Source organism: Lepus europaeus, chromosome 8 (assembly GCF_033115175.1).
Source record: "Lepus europaeus isolate LE1 chromosome 8, mLepTim1.pri, whole genome shotgun sequence".
Classification (NCBI taxonomy): Eukaryota; Metazoa; Chordata; class Mammalia; order Lagomorpha; family Leporidae; genus Lepus; species Lepus europaeus.
In genome coordinates this window covers 73647448-73657329 of record NC_084834.1, presented here as the reverse complement: position 1 = coordinate 73657329, position 9882 = coordinate 73647448, and the positions used below count along the sequence as shown (strand labels likewise).

Genomic DNA, 9882 nt, shown 5'->3' with positions numbered 1-9882 from the left:
TTAACATTGAGCATCCTATCACTACATCTCATGTTACGTTAGTAACAGCTAACTAAATAATTGTTATTAATTTAGTCAGTGTGAACAATAATATGTCACTCCTCCCTTCTGATTTATATGGATCATGCCATTTTGTAATCATTCAGATTGTGTTGTTCCTCAATAATATTTTTTTCATCCCCTAAACAAAAAGTGTTGATTATATCCATTTGGCATTAAAAAAATACATGCCACTTAAGTCTTTGAAAAATTAGTTTCAAGTAATTATAATCAACTTTATGTTTACTGAATTCATTTTTATACTTTCATTTAAAACTGAGCATTTAAATAAGCAATGAACCTTCTACCACTTTGTCTAGAAGTATACAAACATATTTTAAAGATTGAAGAATTAAATCAAAATAGTAAGAAGTTCTGGGTAACTCTTTCACTGTTAAATGACCATAGATAATGATTATGTACTACATGTTCCTCCTTTAAAAAAATAGAAGGTAGAATTTTGGATGATTTCACTATTTTAAAATGTTAAATATTAAATAGATAAGTATATTCACCCTCATTGGGCATTACACAATGTATACATGTGGTGAAGCATCACACAGTACTCATAAATAATTCAATTTTATATGACTGTTAAAATTGTTAATAATTACAAATTAAAAATAATTATTAAAGATTAAAGATAATTGAGAAGTTCTAAAGAATGAAACACTGGTGGTTATTTTATCTGAAAAATACTAGAACTTTGGAAACTATCATAAAATGGAGACGTTGGTTTAGTGAACATGTAATATAAACAGGAAATTGCAAAGGTTGACTATCAACAGCAAAAGTATTTATTCTGTTTTAGACTTGACTCTGAGGAAACTGATGCTTATTTGTTTTCTTGTTTTCCCAAGGTGAAAGCTTATCATAATCTAATGGAAAAATATTCAATTTTATGCATTTTCCTGTGAATCAGTAATTCAACAACACAAATGAGTGATCCTGAAACAATGATGCACTCTTGGTGTTATAGTGTTAATGTGCAGTAGATTGGCACATTTGTATGTGTCACATTTTGATAGTTACTCAAATTACTTAAATATTTGTAATTTTTCCAGTTATTTTCTTTTCCACGTATTGCCAACATCATTCTTTATGATTTATGAAAACAACTCAGTTATACTAGAGAAATCCATTATATGGTGATTGTAATTTGATGTAAATAAGCCTGGTGAAGATTTATGTTTAGCATGTGTTGTTGTTGGCAGCAGGAATCTAGATGCAGATTCTTGTCCATTATCCAGGTAATGGATAAAATGCCTAAGTAGAGAGCTCTGATAAACTAGGTACATGCACAGTCAGACCAATGGGTCTTGGCGAGAATGTTGAGTGAAGCTGAAACTGTTTACTACAAATACATATATACACACAGCTTGTACAATTAATTCTGCAAACGCTTATGGTTGGCATTAATATAACTATATATTTTTCTCAAGGATAAATGTCTACATTACGTAAACCATTATAACCATAATAGAGGATATTTATATAGAAGAAATGGTTGCTTTATTAAAGAATGCAGAAGTAATATTAGCAACATTGTCTACAGTGTCAAAATCAGTGTCAGCCATAAATTCAGAAACAGCTGCATGTCAGCTTTGAAAAATTAACATATTAGAAATGAATTTCAGGTCAGCACCGTGGCTCACTTGGCTAATCCTCCGCCTACAACGGTGACATCCCAGGTTCTAGTCCCAGTTGGGGCGCTGGATTCTGTCCCGGTTGCTCCTCTTCCAGTCCAGCTCTCTGCTGGGGCCCAGGAGTGCAGTGGAGGATGGCCCAAGTCCTTGGGCCCTGCACCCACGTGGGAGACCAGGAGGAAGCACCTGGTTCCTGCCTTCGGATTAGCGCAGCGCGCTGGCCGTGGCGGTCATTTTGGGGGGTGAACCAAAGGGAGGAAGACCTTTCTCTCTGTCTCTCTTTCTCTCTCACTGTCTAACTCTGCCTGTTAAAATAAATAAATAAAAAATAAAAAAAGAAAGGAACTTTATAAGGTTGATAATCTAAAAGCTGACTCAAATGTCCACCTTCCTTACCATAACCTCTTAGGAAGACTAGACTATGTAAATAGGTTAGAATTGTAGAGTATTTGAAGCCATGATTATGTGTATAGGAAAGAACACAGTAGTTATAGAGAGAGGGCACATTGTTCTGTGTTGAGAACAATGTAATTGCAAGATTTCACTGATCTGTTCCAGGAAAGCTCTCAGTGAAATTTCTGAACCCCATTGACACAGAATGAAAAAGTTACCTCTTATGATAAGATCAAACTAGCATTGAAGTGGTTTTTTTTTTTTTTTACAGGCAGAGTGAACAGTGAGAGAGAGAGACAGAGAGAAAGGTCTTCCTTTGCTGTTGGTTCACCCCCCAATGGACGCCGCGGCCGGGGCGCTGCACCGGCACATTGCGCTAATCTGAAGCCAGGAGCCAGCTGCTTCTCCTGGTCTCCCATGTGGGTTCAGGGTCCAAACACTTGGGCCATCCTCCACTGCACTCCTGGGCCACAGCAGAGAGCTGGACTGGAAGAGGGGCAACTGGGACAGAATCTGGTGCCCCGACAGGGACTAGAACCAGGTGTGCAGGCGCCGCAAGGCGGAAGATTAGCCTGTTGAGTCATGGCGCCGGCCTGTTATTGAAGTTTACATCTGGATATGTGGAAGATGGAAAAGAATTATGTAGAAAGGAATATAGCTGAGAATTATGAAGTATAAGAAAGTGCTGTGACATTTTTAAAGTGTTGAAAGAAAAACCTCAAACTAGACTCTTATGCAATCAAAAATAAAGGCAAAATTATGTTTTGAAACAAAACTAAGAGAATGCATACCAAGTATAGCTGAATCACAAGTCACATTCTTTAGGCAGGAGTGGCAAGAATAGTATCCTGTCAACAACTTTGGGAAACTATGTGTGCAGTATCTTGTAAAGGTAAACAACTTACATATAAACTACAAATAATGTTACCAGCAACAATCCAGTTATGGCTTTCCTTATGTTGCTTTCATTTTATTGGACATGCAAAGATGAGAAATGAGGTAGAAACTAGCATAGATGATTCAGGTATGGGTTCAATCCTTGAGGGCTTTGGAAAGTCAATTTTGTTATGTGCCACATGAGCATGGTTGGGGTTTAGGCTGTGACATGCCAAAGTTCTTATATAGAACTAGAACTCTATTTTCCTGGCTTTTCCCCCTCTTGGCTTCCCTGGTCAACCTCCTGGAAGTCTGTATCCATTTAAATTTTTTTTTTTTTTACTTTTTGCATGGTTTAATGAAAATATAAAAGCTATTTGTCCAAATAAAACCCATCTTCACTGTGTACATTTTTTTCCCTTAAAAAAGGTCACTGAAATGTATAAAATGGTCTGAACATGATGGTGGTATCAAAGTCGATGCCTCTTCACATGGCAATAACAGTGCATTTAACATTAACTCACGGGTTAAATCTGCAAATAATTTCATAGCATTACTTTGGCTAGCACAACAGTTTTAGACAGCACTCAAATATAGTCATGTGAAATGTGAAGCATTTATCTTATGCAACTTTAATTATGGTTGAATATTATCAAATAAAAACAATAAAACTAAAAGAACTTTACAGTAGAAACGTTTTGTAAAGATAGGACTCCACATAATGTGTAACTTTTAAAGTCTTTATATCACATTGTAATCAAAGTTTGTTTTTTAACACTATGATGGAGTAGCCTACTTTGCATCAATAGACATTTGAAATAAGAAAATAGTCAAGCATGCCATGTAATGTTCTAAAAATCAAAATACACTTATTTATTTATTTATTTATTTTATTTTTGTCAGGCAGAGTGGACAGTGAGAGAGAGAGAGAGAGACAGAGAGAAAGGTCTTCCTTTTGCCGTTGGTTCACCCTCCAATGGCCGCCGCGGTAGGCGCGCTGCGGCCAGCACACCGTGCTGATCTGATGGCAGGAGCCAGGTGCCTATCCTGGTCTCCCATGGGGTGCAGGGCCCAAGGACCTGGGCCATCCTCCACTGCACTCCCTGGCCACAGCAGAGAGCTGGCCTGGAAGAGGGGCAACCGGGACAGGATCGGTGCTCTGACCGGGACTAGAACCCGGTGTGCTGGCGCCGCAAGGCGGAGGATTAGCCTAGTGAGCCGCGGCGCCGGCCAAAATACACTTATTTATATATACAGCATCACTCAGTACCTGCTAAAATGAATGTGACGATTACGGAATCTAACATCTTACACTACAATAATAAAAAAAAAAAAAACAAAAAGTGACCAATTAAGGCAGAAAATAGGACTTACAAGATCTAATCTCAATTGACTTTAAAGCATTCATATAAGAAATAAATGCATATTGCACAAACAGTGAAAGCAAATGTTCCACCAAGCAGTTCAATTCCAGGTGGTAGACAACACAGCAAAAGTCTAATACTGCGTGTCATCCTTGCGCAGGGGCCATGCTAATCTTCTCTGTATCGTTCCAATTTTAGTATATGTGCTGCCGAAGCGAGCACTCCATTTCAGTTTTGTTGTTCTTTTTGCAACATGTGTCACTGTTGTTTTGTTTTGTGTATTTGTTTCTGGCCATACACATGGCAGAAAGTCACACTTTAACCCCCAACAATATTGTGTATGGAGCCCAAGACTGAAATTAAGTCACCAAAAAACAAAACAAAACAAACAGAAAAGAACACAGACACAAAAAAATAGAACCAGAACATAGATAAGTCACCTGTGGGAGAGCTGCTTTCACTCGTTCACAAATCATCTGCTTAAATTTTCAGATTCTTCAGATATCTTTATAAACTTTTTAATGGAATAAATATGGTTTAAGGGAGAGATATTGCCATTGTAAAGCCCAAACTCCCTCTATGGATTTAATTTTAAATTTGTGTTGTTTTACATTTCTGGTAATGAGTTTTTATTTTTCAGATATATTAACTCATTCTTTTTCAAAACTTTCAATCATTTCTTTCAGAAATTTCAAGCTTTTAACTTTTCTATGTAGTTAGCATAGGTTTTTTTTCTTGTAAACCATGTCCATTAATTCTGCTAAATGTGGTTTTAACATATCTGATTTTCCTGGCTGTCATTTCATTTTATTTTCAAGCGTTGTTCTTTGTTTTCCGACATACTCATGGCATTGGCCCCGTGTTGACCATTTCAAAACCTGTTTGTACAGGACTTGCCTAATCGTCTCTAGGGTGCTTCAAAAGGCATTCACAGCACAGAACGGCTTTAAAATGACCTGGGATAGTTGAGCTTCCTTGAACCTTTGAGAATGCATGAGAAGTCTTTTAAAATTTCCTGGAAATGTGCATTATGAAAAAATATGCACAGCTTTCTAACTTCTTCAACTAAAATATACTTCTTTTTATTCCAAATTGTTTCAACTGTTTGAAGTTACCTTGCAAATTTACATGACAGCTGGCATCACATTGTTTTCCCTCCTCGTTTTGTGATGAGTTGAACATCCAACTTGAGTCTGAGTTTCAATTCAAGTAACTTTTATCTTGGGAAATCATCAGAACCAGAGTCAAATACAAATATCTTATGCACAAAAGGAAGACAATGCTGAGTGTTTAATAAGAATCTGTTTTCTTGACCTTATTTTATACACACACACACACACACACACATACATATATATATTTAAAGATTGACTTATTTATTTATTTGAAAGTCAGAGTTACACACAGAGAGAAGGAGAGGCAGAGAGAGAGAGAGAGAGAGAGGGGTCCCCCTTCTGCTGGTTCACTCCCCAATTGACTGCAATGGCTGGAGCTGCACCGATCCATATGAAGCCAGAAACCAGGAGCTTCTTCCAGTTCTCCTACGGGGGTGCAGAGGCCCAGGCCATAGCAGAGAGCTGGATCGGAAGTGGAGCAGCTGGGACTTAAAATTCTCTATTACTTTTCTTTCTTTCTTACTTATTTACATTTGTTAAATAACAGAGGTTTGAGTTTCATATACATATAAAACAGTTGAAATTAAATGTTTTTACAAAGAATTATCTTTAAAATGATGATTTCTTGAATTTATTCATTTAAATCATTTTTAAGGGGGCTGGCATTATGATGTAGTAGGTTTACTCATTACTTCCAATGCTGGCAACCTCATGGGCACTGGTTCAAATCCCAGGAGTTTCATTTCTTTCTTTTTTTTTAACTTTTATTTAGCAAATATAAATTTCAAAAGTACAGCTTATGGATTACAGTGGCTTCCCCCCCCCCATAACTCCCCACCCATCCGCAACCCTCCCCTTTCCCACTCCCTCTCTCAACCAATTCACATCAAGATTCATTTTCAATTATCTTTATATACAGAAGATCAATTTAGTATATATTAAGTAAAGATTTCAACAGTTTGCACCCACACAGAACATAAAGTATAAAATACTGTTTGAGTACAAGTTATAGCATTAATTCACACTGAACAACACATTAGGGACAGAGATCCTACATGAGGAGTAAGTGCACAGTTACTCCTGTTGTTGACTTAACAAATTGACACTCTTGTTTATGGCGTCAGTAATCTTCCTAGGCTCTTGTTATGAGCTGCTACTGGGATCTCACAGAGATCTTTCATTTAGGTGTTTTTTTTTTTTTTTCCAGAGTGTCTTGGTTTTCCATGCCTAAAATACTCTCATGGGCTCTTCTCTCTGTTAAATATAAGAGTGGGAATAAGAGAGGGAGGAGATGTACAATTTAGGACATGCTCAAGCTGACTTGCCCCAAATGGTAGAGTTAGAAATGTGCCAGGGGATCCCAATTAAATCCCATCAAGATGGCATGTAACAATGCTATCTCACTAGTCCAAGTGATCAATTTCAGTTCACAAGTGATCATTCTGATAGGTCTAAGAGTCAAAAGGAGTTTCATTTCTAATACATCTCCTTGCTAATATGTCTGGAAAGCCAGTGGAAGATGGCCCAAATGCTTGGGTCCCTACTACCCACATGGATACCTGGATGGAGTTCCAGGTTCTAGGCTTTGGACTGACTGTAAGGAAAAGGGCCGTAGAAACCGAGCAGAGACAGGATGCAAAATCACATTTATTCCCTGCATAAATTCACAGAAGTGGGTGACCAACCGCCAGCATGCACACAGACTGCACACATGGCAGAGGGCCCATTCTGTCAGGGAGCTGGGCCTTGTATACCTTAAGGTGTGCTAAGGGTTGGGGAGGGGCAGTAGGCAGAGGTGAGCATCTCCATACAAGTTCTTCAGTTTTTTGTAGGCTTTCAAACATGGAGAACAATGCAGGGGGTGGGATGATGAACAATTCAGAGTGTGGGACTGAACTGGTCTCTTGAAAGAAGGCAAGGGTAACAAGAACCTAAAATGGCTGAGGCTTATGTCCTTGTTCCATCAGACACAACCCCAGCCATTGTGGCAATTTGAGAGTGAGCCAGAAGATAGAAGAGCTCTCTTTCTCACTCTGTCTCTCTCTGTGTCACTTTGCCTTTCAAATAAATACATCACTATAAAACCTAGTGTTTTAGTCTTAACAATTTTCATAATTTTCTATATTCAATTTAATATATATATAAATATTAGCTAGTTTTCTTTTAGGTACATTTTACATAATTCTTGCCTGAAGTTTATTTTTAAACAACTCAGTTTAAGAATACTAAGAATATATGTTATTAAAATGAAAAAAAGAAAGGAAGGAGGAGGGAGAGGGGGTGGGATGTAACATTACATGCTTAAAAGTGCATATATGAAATTTGTTTTCATTATATAAATACATAAAAAGAATATATGCTATGAGCAATTTTCTTCATGTATCCAGGTAAACATATTTATGAATATGAATTTTCTATTGCATAAATAGACATAGACTTGGCCCTCTACCACCCACATGAGAGACCAGGATGGTCTGGCTCCTGGCTTCAACCTTGACCAGTCCTGACTCTTATAGCCATTTGGGAAATAAACCATCCAACGGAAGATCTCACTCTTCCTCTCTGTGACTCTGGTTTTCAGATAAATATTTCAAAGAGTTCTAACTTAAGAACAAATAAGTATTTTTTCATTAAAAATTAAATATCCAGTAAGACATAACTAATCATTCAAATCCTTGTTCTTTTTCTATGATCTTTATGAATGCCAATCCACTGTTTTTTTTTTTTTTTGTGGTGCCTGTGTTACTGTTCATTGTCTCTTTGTTAGCCATTTTATAGCACAGTTATTATAGCCACTCTGCTATTAACTGTACTTAATTTTAAAGATTTTTTAAAAACTTGTTTATTTTGTTATTTAAATTTTATTGATTGATTGATTGATTGATTTGACAGGCAGAGTTAGAGACAGAGACAGAGTGAAAGGTCTTCCTTCCGTTGGTTCAGCCCCCAAATGACCGCTATGATTGGTGCTGTGCTGATCCGAAGCCAGGAGCCAGGTGCTTCTTCCTGGTCTCCCATGCCGGTGCAGGGACCAAGGATTTGAGCCATCCTCCACTGCCTTCCAGGGCCACAGCAGAGAGTTGGACCGAAAGAGGAGCAACTGAGACAGAATCCGGTGACCCAACTGCGACTAGAACCCGGAATGCTGGCGCCGTAGGCGTAGGATTAGCCTAGTGAGCCGATTTAAAAATTTAAAAAGTGAACTCAAAAAGCAATCAGTTTTTCCTAAATCCTTGGCTCTCTGAATATCATTCTATTGTCTAAAGTTTAATTCATGATGAAAACAGCTGTTCAGGAGCAATCCTAAGACTGGACTTAAAAAATTGTCAACCTGTGCTTGGGGGTTCTTCTGCACCAGTAACCCACAGTCTTTTAAGACTGCCAGGGCTGTGGGGGATGCGGCATGTTTGCACTCTGCCCCAACACCAACAAGGGCAGCTATGTTATTGTGGAGAGAGTCAAAACTTATACTCTGACTTTTAACTGTGTGAGGGTTTCACACCCCACACCTGGTATTGATCAACTGTGTTTCTATTTTTTGTTTTATTTATTTATTTTTATATTTTATTTTATTTGTAAAGGCGCATACATAGAGAGAGAGAATTTTCCCATCCACTAATGCACTATCCAAATACTTACAACATACAGAGTTGTGCCAGGGCGAAGTCAGGGCCCCAACACTCCATCTGAGTCTCCTATATGGGTGTTGGAGACCCAAGAAGTTGAGACATCACCAGCTGTTTCACAAGATGCACATTAACAAGAAGCTACATCAGAAGCAGAGGATCTGGGACTTGAACCAGAACCAGGGATTATTCCACCTAATATAGGATGAGAGCATCCCAAGTTGTAACTTAACTATTGTACCACAATATCCACCCCAAGGCCAACTGTATTTAAACAAAAGATTTGGTATATAGTAATTAGATTTATACCCAATTATGTCTTTATCCAACTGCTGTTTTTACTCAGAAACTAACTTATCATATTCATATCACTCCTGGAAGTATGATATAAGAATTAAATAAGATAGCAATTCAAACTTGCTAATAGCCAATTTTTAGACCTCTTAAATTAGTGGTACTGTTGCATTAACTTTCACCCAAATTCTATTCTATTCACCGCTTCTTGCCTAATTTTCTCTATAATAAATATATTTTAAGATGTCATAATATGTTTATTTAAAAGTATTCATGCAACCTCAGAAGCTATGTATATTCTTAAACAAGTATAAAGCTATAGGGGATGTCACTATGTCATTTTTATAGAAATTGACCAGTATTTCCCATTGGAATCCCTGAATCCTGCTGACAACTGGTCCCTGTTGCGTAAGTGTCAGACTTCACAGTATCACCAGAGCATCAATAAGTGGAAAGCATGCAGATTTTCGTTTTATATATCTAACATCACCATTAAACACCACCACAGTGCTACATGTTCCTTACTCCT

General features: G+C 37.6%; 1 non-coding gene across 1 annotated transcript; it reads right to left on the bottom strand.

The window, feature by feature from the left end:
• Positions 1–4434: 4434 nt before the first annotated feature.
• Positions 4435–4540, bottom strand: LOC133766094 (U6 spliceosomal RNA). Its single transcript, XR_009866651.1, has one exon. It is a non-coding gene; the product is annotated as a U6 spliceosomal RNA (small nuclear RNA).
• Positions 4541–9882: the final 5342 nt, after the last annotated feature.